Below are 21,437 nucleotides of genomic sequence, written 5' to 3' on the forward strand. Positions count from 1 at the left end.
CAGCTCCAACCACATGGGTGTTTTCGAGTCACCGACACACTCTGCTCTGTGCCACCACACGGCCTTTGCACATGCTGTCCCACATGCTGGGAAATTGGTTCCTCCCTCCTTATCTACTTGGCCTCTGCTTCCCCTTCAGTTCTCAGCTCGGCTTCTTCCAGGAGTCATTCCTGAGCTCCCCAACCACCTCAACCCTCCTCCTGTTCCAGGCCCTTAAATCACCTTGGACTTGTCAGTCCCAAACTGACATTTCCGAGGGTGATTAGGTGACGGGGCTGTGAGGTCCTTGTGGGCAGGGGTCCTTGTCTCCCCAGCACCCGGCAGAGTAGGTGCTGCATGAATATTTTTGAGTGAATGAAGAGTACACACAGAATGAATGGAGCCCCACGCAAGTCACGCCCTCTCCTCTCCCACATCCTGCTGTGGCCGTGGGCTGGGTCCCAGCCCCATCCTGCCCAGACCCCCTCCTCCAGGATGGCTGCTTCAGCCAGACGACTCCTGGTCCCCAAAGCGCTACCTCCCTCACCTCTCACAGCCTACCTTTCCTGGATGGAAACCAAAGCGATGAACCTAAATCGTGGCTTTCAGACGGGGTTCCCCTGGGCCTGGTGTTCTAAGGCCGGGCCTTGGGGTCGCCCTAGAGAAGAGGTGACGAGGTGCCGGCCAGGAGGCCTCCGCCCCAGAGATCAAGCAGAACAGCCCTCCCTCCTTATCTGTTATAGTCTGGGCTGTACAACTTAGGCACTTGGACAGGAATTCAACTACACATGCTCAGCAAAAAGGAAAAATGTCTCTGAGAGAAGAGCCCATTGCCTGGTGGAACGCCAGGAGGGGGAGATGTGGGTTCGCGGTTCCCCCCCAGTTGGCGTCAGCCCCATTCCCACACTGTGTCCCACAAATACAAGCCAGGCCTCCCCCTGGGTGGGACCCAACGCTGGGGGGATTGGGGGACTGAATTTACGGAGAGCGAACATCCGCCTTGGTTGGAAAGGGTTGTGTCCTTCCTGTGGAATCCCCAAGAGGAACTTGGCCGTGGTCGATTTCCACCTTACGGGCCGGCTGCAGAGCTTGCCTGGGGTGCTGTGGGCCACCGCAGTGGGACCGCTGCTGAATAGTGGGTACCACAGCTCAGAAATGACAAAACAAACAGAAACCATCGGACAAGATGTTCCCAAAGGGAGCACCGAGGACGGACTGAAATTCCTAAATTCCTTTCCTGCCCAGTGTCACTTCCCAGACTCCAGGGATGAGGGTCCAGGCTCCGGGGCCTTTCGCTCCTGGCAGGTGGAGGCTCAGAGATCCTCTCCCCCCTGCCTGGGGCTGTCCCCCGACTCCCAGCCCAACGTCCAGGCAGCACCCCTGCAATGGGGGGACCGTCAGCCCTTGGCGGGTTCTGTCACCATGGGCTGCAGCACTGCAGGAACTGCCAACAGTATCGCCAAGCACAGTGTTTGGTGTGCCTACTGTGTGCTGAACAGCACAGTGTTTGGTGTGCCTACTATGTGCTGAATAGGACAGTCCCGCTTGCTGGACCTCACCTCAGAATGGGATCCGCGTGTGCACAAGACATCGAACAAATGAACCAATAAATGAAAGAAAGGATGACAAGTGCTCAGCAGGACATAGATCAGGGTCGGGACAGAGAATGATGGAGGGATGCCTGCAGGGTGTGGTCTTGCAGGTCGGTCTGAGGAGCACAGCCCTGAGTAAGGAGAGGGCGCAGGTCACAGAAAGATCCAGAGCAGCGCTCCAGGCAGAGGGACCAGGGCAAAAGTGGGGAGTTGGCAGGGAAGGGCAGCTCGGTGTGTTGTTTAAGGAAAGGCAGGTCAGGGTGGCCAGAGGGGAGAGGACGGGAAGGGAGAGGAGGCAGGGTGTGCAGGGGCCAATCCCCTGAGGCCTGTGGGGTAGGGAGGACTTTGCTCTTCTCAGAGGGAGGTGGGAGCCACAGGACAGCTCTGAGCAGGGTGGGGGCATGAACTGACTGCTGCTCTAACAGGATTCCTCCAGCGGCTGCAGGGAAGCCTAAGGCAGGGAGGCGGGCATGAAGAGGGACCAAGTGATGGCAGAGGACGGGGTGTGTCGGATTCTGAGCTAGAGCCCGGGGTTTGCTGATGGATTGGATGTGGAGGGAGAGAGAGCAGAGTGGAGAACGAGTCTGGGGTCTGAGGCCTGATCCACCGGATGGGGGCAGTGCCACTTTCTGAGCTGGGGAAGGCATGGTGGGGAGGGATTCAGGGACACTAGTGTCTCTGATTTGGGCAACTGAGCAAGAGGGAGACCTGGGAGAAGGAAGAGGCTGGGCTCTGGCAGTCCGCATGGCCTGGGGGACACAGGGGACACGGACAGGGTCTGGAGAGCTCTCATAAAGGCATGAGGGACCCAGTGCAGCTGAGCTCACCGGGCATGAGGTCACATAAGGGACATGCAGGCTTCACCCACCTCAGGGCCAATGGTGAAGCTGGAGGAGGAAGAGCAGGGAGGAGACCCAGAGACCCGGCATCTGAGGTTTGGGAGGAAGGTGCTTGCGGAGGGGAGGCCTGAGCATGGGACCTGTAGGTGGGCTGTCAGTGAGAATGGAACTGGCGGCTGGCCCAGCTGTGTCCCCTCAGCCATTCTTTCTTTGGGAGCATAGAAAGGCTGAGGCCTGATTGGTCTAAGTCAGTCCTGGGAATTCCCTTTTGGGTTTAAAAGTGGACATGTAACTCCTCCGTTGTCACATGGGACACCAGAAGCAGTCTACTGGGATTTTTTTTTTTTTTAAGGATTTTATTGGGGAACAGTGTGTACTTCCAGGCCTTTTTGCCAAGTCGTGTCCTTTCAATCTTAGTTGTGGAGGGTGCCGTTCAGCTTCAAGTTGTCCTTTCAGTCTTAGTTGTGGAGGGCGCAGCTCAGCTCCAGGTCCAGTTGCCGTTGCTAGTTGCAGGGGGCAGCCCACCATCCCTTGCGGGAGTCGAACCAGCAACCTTGTGGTTGAGAGGACGCGCTCCAACCAACTGAGACATCCAGGAGCTCAGCAGCAGCTCAGCTCAAGGTGCTGTGTTCAATCTTAGTTGCAGGGGGCGCTGCCCACCGTCCCTTGTGGGAGTCAAGGAATCGAACTGGCAGCCTTGTGGTTGAGAGCCCACTGGCCCATGTGGGAATCGAACCAGCAGCCTTCGGAGTTAGGAGCATGGAGCTCCAACCACCTGAGCCACGGGGCCAGCCCCTCTACTGGCACATTTGGGAAATGTTTGCCTGCCTGATAAGAGAATAAGATTTGGACCAGAAAGGTCCCTTTTTCTGGCCACCCCCTTCCCTTTCTGGTTAGGATGTGGTCATGTGGGAATTGATGTCTGGTGCCACAGCAGCCACTGGGACCCATGAGGAAAAGAAATGTGAAGAGAAGCCAACCGAAAACCCAGCTAACCAACCCTGGAACAGCCCCGCATGGCACTTTCTTGTTCTAAGATTTGATTCAATGTCTTTACTGTTTCAGGCATGAAAGATGGCCTCATTGGGACATGAAGAAAATAGGAATGAACCCTGAGACAGGGAGAAGGTAGAGAGCGGGAGGGATGAGAAGGCTGGAAAGGGGTCTTTTAGAGAGAATTGCATTGGGGGTAGCTAGCTCCTGGGAGAAAAAAGCATCACTTTGCAGACACTTCAACCCTCACCTGGAAGTCCCGGGTGCCTCGGATAAACGCACCTAATGCGACAGGTGAGGAAAAGGAGGCTCAGGGAAGTGAGCAGCTGCCCCAGGCCACAGAGCGGAGCAGGACAGCTCGGGCCTGCAGCCACGCTGATTACCTCCCACACAGGCGCTGGGGCTTCGCTGGGCCTCAACTTCTTCGTCTGCCAGGAGGAGTAAGAACAGCAGGTATTGGGGCCAGCCCGGTAGCTCGGGCGGTTAGAGCTCCATGCTCCTAACTCCGAAGGCTGCCGGTTCGATTCCCACATGGGCCAGTGGGCTCTCAACCACAAGGTTGCCAGTTCAATTCCTCAAGTCCCGCAAGGGATGGTGTGGCTGCGCCTCCTGCAACTAGCAACAGCAACTGGACCTGGAGCTGAGCTGCGCCCTCCACAACTAAGACTGAAAGGACAACAACTTGAAGCTGAATGGCACCCTCCACAACTAAGATTGAAAGGACAACAACTTGACTTGGAAAAAAGTCCTGGAAGTACACACTATTCCCCAATAAAGTCCTGTTCCCCTTCCCCAATAAAATCTTTAAAAAAAAAAAAAAAAAAGAACAGCAGGTATCTTGAGTGTCAAGGACCCACGAGCACTCAGCAAAGGGGCTGAGACGTCCTGCGCACTCACAAGCATCCGGGCCTGGGGCCTGGGTGCCTGGCAGGCTCCACAGTGTGAGTTACTGTTTCTGCGAACTGTAGGTGCTCCACGAGAGGGGTTCTCATTCACGGAGCACCAGCTCTCATCGGCCAGGAACATGTCCAATCCTGGGTATCCATTAATGTGTTTCATTCCCACAACACCCAGGAGGCCTCATCTGCTTCCCAACTCCTGCTTCCTGTGAATCATGTTCAGCGAATCACCCTCTCTCTACCGTGGCCCTACTCTGACCCCACTGTATTCCCTCCACCTCTGCTTGCATACCTCCTGGGACAGGCAGCTCACTCTCTGAAGGCCACACTTTCCCAGTTCTTTGTCCCTACGCGCCTCCTTGGGCCTCACTCTGCACATCTATAAAAGGGTAGTAATCACAGTCCCACCTCCGAGGCTGGCTGCGAGCACCCAGGAAGGCCCTTGGCACAATGCCTGGCCTGTAGTTAGTGCTGGATCAGCATGAAGTATAGTTAGTAGCCATTATTGTTACATGTCTCTTGCTGGAACCCTGGATCTGTCGGGTTCGGAAGCTGAGGTGTCTGGAGTGTCCCGGAAGAGAAGGCGGGGTGTGGGGAGCACTGCATCTCCAGGCCACCTGGCTCTGTGGCTCCCAGCTCCAGCTCACCCCACCCCCCACCCCGGGCCACCACCACCTCTGAGGACCCATTGTTCCTGGCTGGCTCAGCTCCAGGGTCCTGGCCCTGCGCAGGCTCCTACTTCCCTCCAGGATCCCCCGCCACCTCTGGGGCTCAGGCTTCCCTACAGGGCCCTGAAGAGGGTGCCAGACGTGGCAGCAACCCAGCCGTGAGAACATAAGTTCGAATCCCAGCTCTACCACTTCGCAGCTTTCTGACCTTAGGCACTTCCCGCGGAGCCTCAGTCTCCTCATTTGTTCAATGGGGTGTCACGACCCCACAGGCTGCGTGAGGATCCTGTGCGTTTGAGGATGGCAGGGTGCCCGGCATGCAGTAAGCTTTAGGGAACGTTAGTCCCATTTCCTCTGCTCAAGGACAGAGCCAGGAAGAACAAATGCAGGGTCGGGGCGGGGGCAGCAGGCCCTGAAGACAGTGGGGTGGGGTGGGGTGGGGGTATGAGCAGGGCACTGAATGAGGAGTCCAAGGCCAGGGTCCTGGCTCCAACCGTCCTGTGTGACCTCAGGCAGGCTGTGGACATCTCTGGGTCCCAAGTGAGGGAAAGAAGCTGGGATCCTCCTCTCTCCCCAGGAAGCAAAGGAGAGGGGTGGAGCCAAGTTTTCTTTTTATTATTTTATTTTCAGCACAAAGGGCTTGAATGAAAACCAGCTGCAGGGACAGAGAATTCTATTGTGAAGGCGCCAGAGACTCCCGGGCAAGCGGAAGAGACAGCCTCTGGGGTGTTAGGCTGGGTAAACAGAGGCTGGGGTACTGGCCAGGGACACTGACAGGCAGGGGACAACTGGGGGGTCCCCTACCCCTCCCTCAGGGTGCTAGCCTGGGAGGCTGGGGCCTTCCCTCAGGCATCTCCTCCTCAGCCACGGTCTCTGTATCGAAGCATGAGTACCTGCCTCTCAGAACCTCACTTTCCTCATCTGCAAAATGGGTACAGTAGCAGCACTTTCCTTTCAGGTAGGGGTAGGTGTGTTGTTACAGTCTGAGGCCTCTGAATCATCCCCCCACCTCCCTTGCACCACATTGAGAAAGAGGTGGTGGGTGGGGGATGGGGCATCAATAGTGCCAACTCCTTCAAGGCAGAACCTGGCCCTTTATTCATTCAGTAGAAAAGGAAGGAGGGAAACGGACATTTTTTGACTCCTCACTGTGCGCCCACTCACCTGATCTCACAACTCAGTGAGGTCCCCATTTCCAGAGGAGAAAACGGAGGCAAGGAAGCGAGAAGGTCTGTGTGATTCTAGACCCTGAACCACTGCACCCCCGCTCTGCTGAGGGGATGCAGGGAACAGCCTTGGAGCGCATCTACAAAACAGGCATGACACACACCTGCCCGTCAGGGCTGTGAGGAGGAGGGAGACGCATACTTGGTTGCCTGAAGCCTGGCCCACTGAGAACACTCCTGCAGGCTGGCTGTTACTCTTACTCCTATTATTACTGCTATCACAGTGACACGCCCCCCAGACCTGCGAGCCCCTGTACCTACAGTTCTTCCTGTAATGAAACCCGCCTGCCAAAGCCTCAGCAAGGGGCCCTGACCACTTGTTTAATTATAATCTTTGGAGAAAGGAAAATACCCCCACGAGCTGAGCTGCTGGGGGGGCCACCAGTGCGGCTGCAGCCCGTGGGGGGGTAACCTGACGCCCCCTTGGCCAACCCATCCCCCAGGTCTTTGTCTGAGTCCTGCCCAGATTACCCTCCTATTTTTCCAACCTCAGACTAGGGCTGGCATGAACTCAATGCTCCGCATTGTCCTAGGACCAGGCCCCCCAGGGCCCCTAGCGCTGCCTCATCCTTCCTCCAACTGGGGATCCGGCCCCCAGGAGGCGACTCAGGGGAAATCAGAAACCCAGCAGGGCAGCCGCCTGCGCCCTGGGTCCTAGGCTTCTTGCAGGTCACCTCATCAAGCCCTTACAGCTTCACTGCATGGAGGGGCTCACGTTGTGCCCATTTTCCTGATGGAGACACTGAGGCTTAGGGAGTCAAATCATTGTCCAAGTTGATTCAGGTGGAATTGACAGAGCCCAGGTCAGGATGAATCCGGACCTTTTCCCAGGAGGGGGCCTGGATACCTGGGCCCTCAGCTGGAGCCAAGCATCAGGGGGAGTGATGTCCTATCAGCAGGAGGCTCCTTCTGGGAACTCCACAGAATAGAGATGGAGGCAACCTGAACCAGGGGGCAGAGCACATCACAGCCAAGGCTCAGATTTCCCCCACAACTGCTCCACGTCCAAGTCCAGCTCTGGCCCCTGTTTTGCACAAAGCCCTGCTCCTCTCTGTGCCTTGCTTTCCTGAACTATAAAATTAGCTGGAGAGAGGAGTCACGCCATCAGCTATGGGAACCACTTAGCAGGTAGCAAGTGCCCGATGAACAGGAGCTTAAAATCCAGAGCTTGAAAATGGCAACGTTTCCCAGCATGCACATAGCATCTAGGAAAGAGGAACGGCGACAGCGCCGCTCTCTCTCTCTCTCTCTCTCTCTCTCTCTCTCACACACACACACACACACACACACACACACACCGCCATGCCACCCACGTCCACGGGGCCAGAACTGAAAATAGAGCAACACCAGGGTGACCACAGTGTCGCTCCCCCGCCACTCCAGCTGGCTGTAAATTGGTGGCATGACCGCCCTGTCCCCTGCAAATCTCTACCTGCCCTGCCCTGGTCTGTGCCTGGAAGCTGACCTGTGTAGAGACCACCAACTCTGCTCTCAGCTTCCTGTGAGGGTCCCAGAATTGAGTGCAGCCAAAGATGGGAGCGTAGAAGGAAAGTAGGACAGCCCCCTCCCTGCTGTGCCCCCCAGGCTGGAGATGTCCCTCCGGAGGGTCTCAGCTCCTGCCAGGGCCCTCTCCACACACCCCATCCCTGCACACGTCTGCGCCCGCTGACAGCAGCCCTCTCTGCGCCTTCCCTCATCGGTTCCCTTAGCCCTGCCTACTCCTTCAAAAGAGTCCCTTTTGTAAGTTCTCCGTGAGGTCACCAAAGCACCCTTGTTTGAGAGGAGTCGGATTCCCGCCACACCCTGACTGCTTTATATCTGAAACAACTATGGCAAAATGTTAAGATTTGACAAAGCCGGGTGACGGGGACCTGGGCTCATGAGACTATCTCTTCTGACGTTCCGGGGGGTTGAAATGTTTCCTAAAGGAAGAAGGACACGGCAGAAAGAAAGCACTCTCAGCAGCGGAGGCCCGGCCCATCGGGAATCCTGGGTGAGCACCCTGAAATCGCGCAGGTCATGTGGTCCACCCCCAGCCTTCGGTCCACTCACACACCCCTCCCTCCTCCGGGGCCCCTTCCCACCTTACCCCTTGGCTCACACCTCCCTGCAGGAAATGAGAACCACGTGGGGGATCATGGTAGACGGGCCCAAAGGGACCCACCTCATAGCTGGGGATGGGGCACTAGAGAACACGCATTCTTGGGCGTCCCTCTTCTCTTCCAACCTCAGTTTCTCCATCTGACCAGGCCCTTGTCCAGACCTTGTTGCACAGCACAGTTCCGGGGGGTTCGTTTTGGTGTGTTTGGGGTTGTTTTGCTTTTACATCTACATACACAAGGACTCAATCTGCAGCTTGTCACACATGCCTAATCGGAATCATTGTGTGTGCACGCTTTTGATTTGGCGTCTGGCCTTCTTTTTTCGCTTTTCCTTTTCTGCAAAAGCCTTCTCTCTCCAACTGCTGACAGTTGAGAATGGATTCTTACATATCTTTCTGTAAGCGTGAAAATCCTCTATAGATTCTGCCTGGACAAGGGGTTGCTTTATCTGTCATTCCTTTTACAAATCAGGATCACACTGTACACCCTTTTCAGCATCCGCTTTTCTTATTCAAGAATAGCCACACAAGACAAGAACTTGTACTCAAATGTTCATAGCAGCATTATTCACAATCGCCAAAAGGTGGAAACAACCTCAATTTCCACCAGCAGATGAATGGAGGCACATAATGTGGTCTAGCTCCACAATAGAACATTATTTGGCCATAAAAAGGAAGGAGGTGCTGACACATGCTACCCATTAAACGACTCCCTTCTCATCCCCGCCTTCCCCCAGCCCCTGGCAACCACTATCTGCTTCAGTCCCTATGGGTTTATCCATTCTGGATATTTCATGTAAATGGAATCATATAAGATATGGTCTTTTGTGTCTAGTTTCTTTCAATTGGTGTAATATTTTCAAAGTTCATGTAGCATGTGTAATTAAGAATGTTTAATAAACAAACAAAAAAGATTAACCATGCCAGGTACCTGGGAAAACTGTGAGCCATTCTTTTTAACAGCCGCGTAATAGTCCAAAGTGTGGACAGACCAAAATGGAGTCACCCTTTGCCCCAAAATGATGAATGCTGAGTTTTCATTTTGGTTCTTTTTTTGAATTTCCTTTCCTTTTGGTTTCTAGGCGCATGTAGGCACTTAACACACAGTATTTTATTTCATCCTTATTCCCATCCCATGTTTTCTCCCATTTTTCAGATGCGGAAACTGAGGCCCAGAAAGGAGAAAGCCAGGAAGTGACGGAGCCAGAACTCCAAGTCAGGCCTGTCTGCCATCAAAGCCACACAGCCCTGGGCCCACTCCTTGCGGGGAGTACAGCAGGGAACATAATGACCCAGGTACCGGCCCTTGGGGAGCTGGCATTCCAGTGGGAGAGACAGACCAGAAACAAGATCAGTGACCTCTGTGGCCTATTCCCAGATGTCAAGGTCATACGCAGAAGTGAAGGAGAGCAGAAGTGGAGGGGAGGTTACAGATAGAACAGGGCAATCAAGACAGTCCTCGCCAGGAAGGTGATATTTGGGCAGAGACCTGAAGGAGGGAGACGCGAGCTGCAGCTTTCATCTAGTTGCGGGGACAGCATTCGGAGTGGAGGGAACAGCAAGATCAAAGACCTGGAGGCAGGCAGCTGCAGGAGCCAGGTGTTGCTGAGGCAAGGTCAGGACACAGAGGGCTTACAGCCCAGCTGAGGTGCTGGGGCTTCATCCTGAGAATAACAGGGGGTCATGGAAGGATTTGGGACAAGGCAGATTGGAGGTTAAATCTGGGTTTCGAAAAGCTTCCTCTGGCCTCTTCAAGTGGGGGAGAGGGAGCAGGAGAGCATGTCAGTGGGGGGTCAGGCAGGGAGGGGTTGTCATGGAGATGAAGAGAAGCTGCCTGGTACTCCGATGGCTATTCTGGGGGATGGGGACAGGACCTGCCCACCTCCCCTCCATTTAGGCACCCTTGAATTTAATCACCCTTGGAGGAAGCCAGCTCCCAACCTCCCCAGAGAAAGTGTCAAGAAAGGAAGAAGAACTTTGCTGACTCACGGGCCTGGGCCTCCCAACTTCCCTCTGAGGGAGACCTAAGCTCAGATGATGGGGTAGGGAGCACTGTGGGGGCTGAGAGCAAATTAATAAAGTAATTACAACTGTGGTAAGTGATAGAAAGTGTTTAACAGTGTCACCGGACTTGTGGAGGTATCATCAGGGAGGGCTTCCTGGAGGAGGTGGAGTTTGAGCCAGAATCAGAATAAGCAGTTTAATTAGGCCAAGGATAGAAGGAAGAGCATCCCAAACAGAGGGAACAGCACGTGCCAAGGCCCTGAGACTAGAAGCAGCTTAGTGAGTTCAAGTTTCTAAAAGGAGGCTTGGTTGGGCAGAAAGAGCCCTGCATGCAGAGCCCAGGGCAGACAGTGGCCTAAGCCAGGCAACACCCCCAGCCTGGCCCCACACATGGTCAGCTCCTGGCAAGGGTTGCTTCTGCTGCCGTGGACATTGCGTTGGTGAAGTTCCCCCACCCATAAAGTTCTCTGAGCTTCACCACGAGCCAATAAAATAATAAGCATATTTGGAAGAGAAATAAAGAAGTCCCAGAAACTGTTATTCTCTTTGGAGAGACAAGCAAAGAGGTTATCACGCCACAGGAAGGTTGCTGAGCGTCTGCACGCCCAGCGCCAGCCTCCCTGGCTCCCAGCCTGCTCCTCGCAGGACTGACTTTGTCACACTTGGAGGGGGCCCCTTTGTAGGGCAGTTGGAGAGGCAGAAAAGTGTTCTATAGCAGAAGCTGGCCCACGGCCCGTAGAGGCTAGAGGAGGGGATGACAGAGAGGAGAGACAAATAGAGGAGAGACAGGGAGAGACACGGAAAGAGAGAGTGACAACAAGACTGTGACAAAGCAAGGACGGGAGAGAAAGAGCAGAGAAAAGAGGAGGGAAGGAGAGGGAAAAGGGGAAAAAAGGCAGGCGGAAGACAGAAAGATACAGAGAAAGACAGGGACCAAAACGCAATAAGACAGTGATAAAAAGGAACATGCAGAGAGACAGAAGGAGGGAGAGAGAGAGAGAGAGAGAGAGAGAGAGAGAGAGAGAAACGCCTCTGGGTGGGCAGGTAGGGCGGAGACAACTGAATCTCAGTGCCTCCGTCTGAGTCTCAAACTCTCCATTTGCTGGAATTTTAAAAACATTGCAGAGATTCCAAGGTCTGATTTTAAATCACCAATGCTCATTCATTTGCCAAGCACACATTGAGCACTTACTGCACACCGCATGTCAACACCGTCCCAGGCTGGGACCCAGCACCCGGGCCCAGCCCTCCTTCCTGGGGCTGACCCCCCGGAGGGCACGCAGGTGTTCTTGAGGGAGCAGACCCACAAATGTTTCTCCAGTGATAGGGGCTTGGAGGGTGGAGAGAGGGAACTGTGAACAGATATCACAGACGATTCCCCTCCCAAAGGGTGCGCAGGGCAGGCTGCTGGGAGCTGGGCTGAGCCTCAGAGAGGAGGGGAGACACAGCTGTGTATATGCGGTGGGTATAGGGGTCACAGAGCCGGGGATGGGGGGTGGGGGTGGACGGGGGGAGTGAGCTCAGAGCTGTGATGGGGGTCCCATCATGCCAGGCCTTGGAGAACCTCGAAGGGCCTCTGAGCAAGGCGGGGCCCAGAAAGGCTCTTGAGCAGGAGAGGGACATGGGCTGACTTCATTCTCAAGGGCTCTGGTTGTGTGTGGAGAACTGACAGCCCGACCCGGGTGGAAGCAGGGAGCCCAGGGAGGAGGAACCGCAGTGGTCAGGGCGGGAGACGAGGGAGTGGATCAGACAGCATCTGGGGAGGTGGGGAGACAGAAGGGGGGGCCCTGACGCTCTGCTCTGGAGACAGGGAGAGGACTGCAGGTGGGACGGGCCCTATTTTAAGGTTCTCATTCTCAAGCACTTCATGCACCCCCCTTCAGACTCAAGGAGCTGACCCCTGGCCTCCACGCATTGCAAACTACAGAGAACTCACACATTCTCAATGGCCCCCGTCTGGGCACTTCCTTCTGCTGAAGAGTTTGCAGATGGAAAAGGAAAGAGGAGAGGAGGGCAGAGGGGGGAGGACACACAAACACCCACCCACACACTCACCTCCCAGAACCCTCAGAATGACGGGGTATCAGAAAGGTCTCCCACGGAGGTGTTAGCTAACGCTACGGTGGTGATCATTTTACAGTGCGGAAGTGTATCAGTTCCACACGTTGTCCACCTTAAATTTACAGTGTGACGTGCCAATCAGATCTCAGTGAAGCTGGGAAAGAAGAAGAAGAAGAAGAAGAAGAAGAAGAAGAAGAAGAAGAAAGGCACTCCACAGTGGGACAAGGCCCAAGGGCCATTGCCTCTTTAGGAAACACTAGAAATAAGTGATTCATTCCTACCAGAAATGAGAAAAACACATAATAAGAGCAGTCACTGCTCTTGCGTACCAACAACATGCCAAGAGCTTCCCAGATATTATTTCTATTTTTATAAGTTGTCATTGTGTCGTTGGGTTAAAAATTAAGAGACTCATTGTAAAAAAATAATAATGACGATGATGAGAGGGAGGAGAGGAATTCTAACATTCTGGAAATAAATAACTCACTCTCCTCTAGTCACACTGGCCTTTTCACAGCCCCTCAAACACTCCAGGCCCAGGCCTGTGCCTGCCTCAGGGCCTTTGCACTTGCTGTTCCCTCTGTCTGGAATGTTCTTACCTCAGGGAGCCAGCCACGTGGCTCATTCCCTCCCTGCTCACAAAGAAGCCTTTCCAGACCAAGCAGCAGCCCCTCTGACATATCTATCTACAACTCTTCTTCACAGAACTTAGTGCCACCTGACATTATGTAATCTGCCAGCCACCACTAGAGCGTCAGCTCCGTTATGGCCGGGACTTTCGTCTGTTTTGTTCACTGCTAAAGCCTGTGTTCTGATAACTCCTGGTACACAGTAGGTGTTCAATAAACACCTGTACAGCTGAATGATAAATAAGTGAATGAAATACCTCTCTTCTCAGCTAGACCAGGAGGAGGAGTTCTCTAAGGGCAGCACTGGGTCTCACATGTGTCTGGTACACAGCAGGCATTTGTGGAATGAATAGATGGATAGTGGGGTCATTATAAAATGAGAGGTGGCAAAGCAAAGAAAACAAGAAAGAGCAGGAAATATTTATCGAAATTTCCGGAGTGCCTCTCCTGTCCTAAGCCCACCCCAGGCATTAGTACATTTCATCCTCACAACAACCCCATTAGGGAGGTTTTGTTTTAAGCCCATTTTCCAGATGAGGAAACTGAGGCTGAGTGAGGAGAAACTATTTTTCCCAGGTCCCACAGCCAGGAAGGGGCAGCGCTGCACTGAAAATCAGGCGCAAGTGCCTCCAAAGCCAGGGCTCCAAGCTGGGAGTATCCGGCCCACTCATGCTGCCAACAGAAGCCAAGCACCTACTATGAACCAACTAGTGGAATGTGAGCTTAGGGATGTCAGGCTTTCAACGTTTGTAAGAGAGATTGGGTATCCACATTATTATGTGAAATCTCTTGTTCTTCAATGTTTACTACCAAATCAAAATTTTAGAAAACACTGCAGTTAAAAAAAGTACATCTGAGGGTCGCTAGTTAGAGACCTTTGGCCTAGGATTGGGATTTCTGGGAACATGGACATCACTGAGGGCGGGCAGGCAGAGAAGGCTTCCTGGAGGAGGTGAATGAGGCTGGCCTTGGGCCTGAGGAGGGTGTAGCCAGCCTGAGAGGAGGAAGCCCTATGTGAGGAAAAGTGGGCAGGGCCTTGGGCTGCCCTCCGCTGCCACCTGGGGATCAGGGCAGGCTCCTCCCAGACTCCCCACTGAAGAAGCCCAATATTTCAGGTGGGACTGACCCAGGAACACCTGGGGCAGTCAGAGCACCACGCTGCCTGTCCCCTCCCTCCACCTGCTTCCTTACCATCCCCCTGGGATCTGAGCTGCCTCAGACATGTTTCCCAGAATTCTCTGTGTCCCCGCAAATTTCTCAAGGGGCCAGCTGGAGGCGGGTATGGGAATGACCCCACACGGTGGCTGGATGGACTGGCACCACCATATGCCTGAGCTCTGCCATCCACTGGTCATTAGAGACAACAGAGTCTAAAACGGAAAATGTCTGAGATCTAAAACCCAAATGTATTGGCTTCAAAGGAAACCATGGCACTTAAGTTAAATGTCTTTGAAATATACTCGTAATACTATATCAACCATTCGACTATAAGGCAAAGTTGTTTTGTTTTGTTTTGCTTTTAGTTGTATATAAAATCTATTTAATGCAAGGTGTAGATGCATTTTAATGTTTGACATGATTGAGCCTAGGTTTGAAACCTACGTCACCAGTTACTAGCTGGGAGACTTTGGGCAAGACACTTCACTTCTCTGTGCTGACATTTTCTCATCTGTAAAATGGGGTGAAGGGGAGTAAGCAGGGTCTGGGGCTATCACGCAGCTTAAAGGAGATAATGCACTTAAACACTTAGAGAGCACTGAGCACTTAATAAACAGTTAAGTGGTAGCGATCATTACAGTTATCGATACAGAGATACAACACTATTTCAAACCGCGTGATAAAAATAATGGATTCTGGAGACATCAATACGAACTCAAGTTTAGTTAAACATAGATATGGGTGGTTACATATATATTTATAGACATGAGCATATACATGGGTTGATATAGACACATATACACACACATATATTTCTTTGCTCTGTCAGCTGAGAAGGCCTACGAGAAATGCCACCTATGAGCAGTGGACATACCTGACACCCAGATCTTCTAATACCATTCTCAGTAAAAGGAACCAGGGCTCCGTGGAGGATGACGGATTCTGAGGCTGGGGCAGGAAATGTACAAGATGAGCCTGACGTATCTTGTAGTGATGAGGTAAGAAAGTAGAAGGCGGAGGGGGGATGGGAGAGAGAAAAAGAAAAAGGAAAGGAAAAAATGGAGGGAGGGAAGAGAGGAGGGAGGGAAAGAGAGAAAGAAAGAGAAGAATGAAGGGAGGGAGGGAGGAAGATGAGAGAGAGAGAGAGAGAGAGAGAGAGAGAGAGGAAAGGAGGGAGAGAGAGAGAAAAGGGAAGAGAAAGCAAGAAGGAAGGAAGGAAGGAAGGAAGGAAGGAAGGAAGGAAGGAAGGAAGGAAGGAAGGAAAGAAGGAAGGAAGGAAAGAAATGAAGGAAGAGAAAAAGAAAGAAAGAAAGGAAGAGAGAAAGGCAGGAAGGCAAGAAGGAAACCTATATTGATAGAGGTATGTCAAGAGGCAAGGGGACCAACTGAAAGAACTCCCAATGGTCAAAGTTGGAACAATTTGAGCAATAAAACTAAGTTGTACTGAATTATAGCCCCAAGTAGAAGTAAAATAAACATCGCTGAGTCCATATGATATATGTAAAAGACTGAACAAATAAATAAACGAACGCACACATGCATACGTAGGGAAGAACAGACCGTTCCCCACGCAGAACTCTAAATCATCGTGCCCGGGAGCATCATTCCCTGCTCCTCAGGTTGGGGCTCCACAGACTGACTTCCTTCCGGAGAGGACAGTATGGAGAGGGGATAAAAGAGGAACCTCCCAGTGGGGAAACCTGACAAACACTCCCTGCGGCAGGTGATCGAGGCCAACACCACAGTGTGGTCTTACTGCTAGTGCATCCCCTTGATGTGCTGCGACACAAACGCCACTTCACTCCGGAGAGCGGCCTCCCCAACGCCCATAACGTCAGTGGAACCAGGAAAGAAACATCAAAGTCGTCCAATAGAGGCGCAGCCTAGGAAACAAACACCTGCCCAGTCCGTCTCATAACTGTCAAGGTCACTGAAAACAAGGAAAGTCTGAGAAACTGTCACAGACAAGAGGCGCCGAAAGGGGCATTTCAACGAAATGCGAAGTGGAATCCTGAATGGGATCCTGGAAGAGACAGAGGACATTCAGTAAAAACTAAGGCAATCTGAGTCAACCACGGACTTTAGTTCATAAAAATGCATGAACATTGTAACAAATGCACCATGCGAATGTTAAGGCGTGAATCACAGGAGAAACTGGGTGTCAGGGACTATCTTTTCCATTTTTCAGCAAATCTAAAACTGTTCTAAAAAATGAAGTCAGTTTTTAAAAACTAGATTCTTCTTCCAATGTACTTTTTTCCACGCTCTGGAACGACTTTTTCTGAACCTGGCTGACCCACCTTGGACATCAGAATCTTTATGGTTCTGCGATCCATTCTGTGGGTTCTGGACCTCAGGTTTCCAGATCACGGCACGGTCACCGCTGGGTCGATGGGAAGTGGCCCTTGTGAAACCCTTTCTGTGTGCAAACAGGGTCTGGAGCCAAAGGACCCATTCGTCTGACATGGGAGTCGTCCTTTGGTTAATTCAATCTGTTTAGAAGCCTGTTGTTTACCTCGACCCCCAGCAATTGCCATCGTGGGGTTGAACCCTCAGGAGTCATTACTAACTCTGGGTGAAACGTCTTTCTTCCCTTTTTTTGAATTCTACGACCTCGAGAGGCGGGGGTCCATCAGAGCAGTGGTCTGAAGGCTCCACCAAGACAGGCCCCACAACAGAGAACTTTTTGGGGACCCATCCCTTACTCGACTGCCACTTTGAACTCTACTGGTTCCCAATGATAGTTGAGTAAGGGGTGGGCCCCAAACCTCTCGACCCCTGCCCCAGGTCTCCCCGCTGCCCCAGAGGGCAGCTGACTCTGTCTGGGAGGAAAGAACAAAGGGGAAGCACATAACAAGACACCCATTTCTCAGAAAGTCTGGGTTGAAAGTCAGGGGGCTTGGGTTCAAGTGCTGCATCTGCCTCTGACTCATAGTGTCACCTTTGGCCATTCACTTCCCCTTGTCTGGACCTCAGGTTCCTCATCTGAGAGTCAGGGGTTTGGACCAGCTGATCACCCAACCCTTCCCCCACTGACACGATGCTGCTGAAACCAGAGCAGGCAGTACGATGCCCCCTCCCCAGCCCACATCACCCTTCCAACAGGCCCTGAAGTCCGGAGACATGGCCACATTCGCAACTAACAAACGCTGCCTTTATATCTAACAGATGGCAATGACCTGTTACCTTTGTATTTCTTTATAAAAGAAAGGCTGGGGGGTTGGGGGGTTGGGGGATTGGGGGATTGGGGGGAGGAGGTGCTCTTCTTTAAGATGCCGATCCCAAGTGCCCAAGCTCTGGGTGGAAAGTGAATCACCATGAGTTTGCACTTTGCATATTGTAGTCACTCATAACTCTGGTCTTTGTTTATAATCATCATCATTGGAATGAAATTCGAATTCCTCATCCCGCTTCCATTTCCAGGCCCTGTAGATCCGCCCCCTCTCTCCGATCCTCTCCCTGGCGCTTACTCTGTTCCAGCCACAGTGGCTGCCCCGCTGTTCCTTGAAGCCACCTAACTTGTTCCTACTTTACAGCCTCTGCCTTTGCTGCTCCCTTCACCTTCAACACCCCTGCTTCTCAGGGGGACCCTCTCCAGCCACCCTATTTAAAGAAGCCCCTGGTCACTCTCCATCACACCTCCCTGCTTATTTCCTTCGGAGCCTTTACCATGGTCTGAAATGATGCTGTCTGCTTACTTGTTCACTCTCTGTCTGTCCAAGGGCAGGGATTTTGTCTGTTTTGTTCTGTGATGTGACCCCAACATTCTGCCCCCAGCCAGACACATAGTAAGGGCTCGGTAAATCCTGGTGAAGGTAAACTAGACTCATAGAAACCCTGAGCAGTGGCCTAGTACGCAGCTGGAACAGCTGGCTTTTATTGAGCAGCTGCTCTGTGCCAGCTACTGTGCTACTATTTCATCCCCGAGGCAGGTCTCCATGTTGAACACAGTTGGGGGAATCCAGTGTTTGGGCTTCTTCCACCCACCAGGTTCCGCAGTGAGAGAGACACAGGGAGGGGCCGAGCCCTGCTCCCCGCACACACACGCACCCCTTGTCTAAAGCAGCACCCCTCCTCAGCAACTCCCTGTCCCCACCGCCTGGTGGAGCCCCTGGGGCCAAGATCGGAGCCGGGTGTGCAGGCAGCCTGGTCTTGTGCCAGTCGGTGCCAGGAACCAGTTTGGGGAGCAGAGTCTGGACCAGTTCAGGGAAAGGTGATAAGGGCCAGCTGCCCCAGTGGGCTCCTGATGTTCACTGGGGCATGGAGGGTGGCAGTGGACAGCGTGCCTCTGGGAGGCCAGGGGTTCGGGCCCCCACCTACCTACCCCTAGGGGTACAGCTAACTTTTGGGGACTGGCCTAGCCCCTCACTCAGTTTCATGCTGTCAGCCTGGCAAAGGTAAAATCCTTCCACAAGCCCTCTCCAAGCTGCTTAGGCCCAGCGCTGCGTGGTGCCTGCCATAGAAGTAACCTTGAGCCCGCCCTTATGGGCCCCCATGGTGGGCAGGGAGGTGGACAGGTGAACAAGAGCCAAAAGGCAGACTATGAGCTCCTAGTGCAGATCCCTCCCTGGACACTTGCTAGCTGTGTGTCCTTGGGTAAGTCTCTTAACATCTCTGGACCTCCATCTCTGACAGGTGGGTGGTGCTGCTAATTCAAAGTCAATCTGGGGACAGGGAGGAAAGAGAAGATGGTGGGAAGCAGGACAAGTTCCCCCCTGAGTCAGGGAACCCCGAGAAGTTGCCTGCCCAGCTGGGCCTGGAACGGCGAGTGGGGATTGAGCACAGAGAAGCAGAGAGACGGGCGGTCCGGACAGAAGGCACGGGCCTGGCGAGCAGTGGGCATTCTGCCCAGGGCGCCTCCTTCTCCCCCTGAGGTCGCAGCTCAAATAGCACCTCTTCGGAGGGGCCTCCTGCTCGCTCCCTGCCCTCCACCAAGGTGGCTTATTTTGCTCCTTGCACTTCTCACAACCTTACTCATCTGTTTATTATTTGTCTCCCCTACCAAGTTCCCCCAGGGCAGGGACAATGTCTGTCCTGTTCATGGCTCTGTCCCAGAGTCTAGCGCAGTACACAGTGAGCACGATTTGAACAAGTTACTCCCCCATCTGTGCCTCAGTTTCCTCATCTGTGAAATGCGAGTCCTGGCAGCACCCACCTAAGAGGGCTGTCGTAAGAATTAAATGAGTTGATGTTTGTAGAGCCTTAGAACAGACCCTGGCTGGTAGTACGCGCTCTGACTGGTGTGTAAATAAAAAATACGATAAACACATTAAGAGAATTAGAGAGGCAGAGATTAGAAAGTCATGATTTTGTAGATCACCAAATTGTATAATCTAGTATGCTGTGATTTATATTTATATTTCACTTTCTAGTTTATTTTTTCCTGACTTTTTATTGTGACAATCTCAAACCCATAGAAAGGCAAGAAAAAACCAAGTATAACGAACGCCTCAATTCACCAGTTCCTGATTTTTCCGTCCGTGTGTTTTCCCTCTCGCTGGACAGATGAGAGAGATGAATATTTATACTTTCATTTTCTTGTCTCGTGTTTTCTTTCTAACCCATGGGGAGCAAGTTGAAGACACCAAGGTAATTTACCCCTAAACTCTTCAGCTGCTGTGGTTATTTTTAAAATCTCTCACTCCTTGGTTGTCTGAATTCTCTGGAACCAATTGTAACGGAGCCCCTGATCTTATAAGTGTAATTCTACAAATCCGCTAACCCCTGAATCCTTGAACCTGGAAATACTTGGTTCTAGAAATCGCCATCTGCTGGTCTCTGAGTCCACACTTGACTGAGGTCTCTCTCTCTCTCTCTCTCTCTCTCTCTCTCTCTCTCTCTCTCTCTCTCTCGCTCTCCCTCCCTCTCTCTCTCTCTCTCTCTCTCTCCTGCAAGGCTGTGAGCTTGCTGCTTCCAATCCAGCCCAATGACTAGTGCCTCTGAGCCCTGATTCCCGCTTCCCAGAAGCCGGTGTCCGGGACTGAGCAAGGGGAAAACCCAGCCCAGGTCAGCTCCCTACGTAATGCCAATCCCCAAGGATGCCAAGTGACACAGGGGCCTGGGACACGGGCCCAGGGGGGAGACCCTGGCCTGGCCGCACCGCATGGTGCCCAAGCCCTCCTCAGGCCAGCCCAGTGAGGGGCAGACAGGCGGCCCCCACCCCCGCCCTCCTCGTGGAGCAATCCTCTGAGTCACCCCCACCTCATGACTCGCCTGCCCTCCACCACCAAGGACTGTAATTACGGCCGCCGCCTCCTGCGAGGCTGGGTCTTATCGGCCCATGGGAGCAGGCTAAGGAGGGGGACGCCCCAGAGGTCCCCCACAGACGCAGCCAGGCCTGGGGCTGGTGGCACGCGATCCGGGCGTGCCTCTGCCATAGGTGGCAGCTGCTCGAATCCCAGAGGTTCTCTTTCGGCTCCCAGAATTCCCACTATCCTTTCCCCGAAACTCTGCCTCCAGTTCCACCGTTCGAGCCCCTTTCCTGCTAAAGCATAAACTGATCACTCACCAGATGTTTCCGAGTGGATTTTTCCAAAGCCCCGCTGGGGAACCAGCTCTGTTCGGCATCCCAGGGGTCAAGGAAGACTCAGTGGAGAGCTGCTTGTCAGGCACACCTTGCAGTGGGTGCTGGAGACGGAAGGAAAGACAGGATGTTGGTGGAGGGACAGGCCCAGGGACCCGTCTGAAATGGAAGCGATGGTGGGCAGGTGGCAAACCCACCCTTCACCTCCTTACCTCCTCCCCTCACTGGCCACCCCTGACCCTGGAGGAAGGAACTCTGGTTCCCATTCTCCAGATGAAGAGACTGAGGTTCAGGGAAGCTTCAGACCAACTCCCATCCTCTGGCGTGTGGCATGGGGCATGGTGCTGATATTGGGGCCGTGGGTGAGGGCCCTTTCAGGGAAAGGGGATCCCTCCACCCCCAGCACAGTGTGCAGATGCCAAGGAAGGTAGTCTGGCTGCAATCAAACATCTTGCGTTCAAATCCTGACTTAACCCCTCTGTGCCTCAGTTTTCCCGGCTGACAACTGGTGATAATAACAATGCCAACCCCTTGTGGTTGTTGTGAGAATGAAACCTGGCACATAGTGAGACGCCTTCTGAAGGTACACAGTGAGCTCTTTGCTTCCTCCTCTTGATGTTGGCAGATCCCTCCTTATCTGGATTGATGGGAGGCAAGGAGGCCAAACTGTGCCTCGGCTCAGGGAGGCTGACTGCTCCCCGTGGCCGCCCCCACACACACAGGCCCCGGGAAGCTGCCGCTGTCCCCAGGCTGCTCCCCACTCCA

At 53.2% G+C, this 21,437-nt stretch overlaps 2 long non-coding RNA genes across 2 annotated transcripts in view; one reads left to right on the forward strand and one right to left on the reverse strand.

Moving 5' to 3' along the window:
* LOC109444591 (uncharacterized) overlaps positions 1 to 21,437 on the reverse strand; it is a 212,080-nt gene that overhangs the window by 122,487 nt on the left and 68,156 nt on the right. The window contains exon 4 of the long non-coding RNA XR_012491265.1: positions 20,658 to 20,776. This is a non-coding gene — a long non-coding RNA (uncharacterized LOC109444591). The remainder of the gene's footprint in view (positions 1 to 20,657; positions 20,777 to 21,437) is intronic.
* LOC141568218 (uncharacterized) lies at positions 7,896 to 17,264 on the forward strand. Its single transcript, XR_012491270.1, has 3 exons — positions 7,896 to 8,189; positions 9,454 to 9,593; positions 14,979 to 17,264. It is a non-coding gene; the product is annotated as an uncharacterized LOC141568218 (long non-coding RNA).

The sequence above is a fragment of the Rhinolophus sinicus genome, linkage group LG13 (genome assembly GCF_036562045.2).
Source record: "Rhinolophus sinicus isolate RSC01 linkage group LG13, ASM3656204v1, whole genome shotgun sequence".
NCBI classification, from domain to species: domain Eukaryota; kingdom Metazoa; phylum Chordata; class Mammalia; order Chiroptera; family Rhinolophidae; genus Rhinolophus; species Rhinolophus sinicus.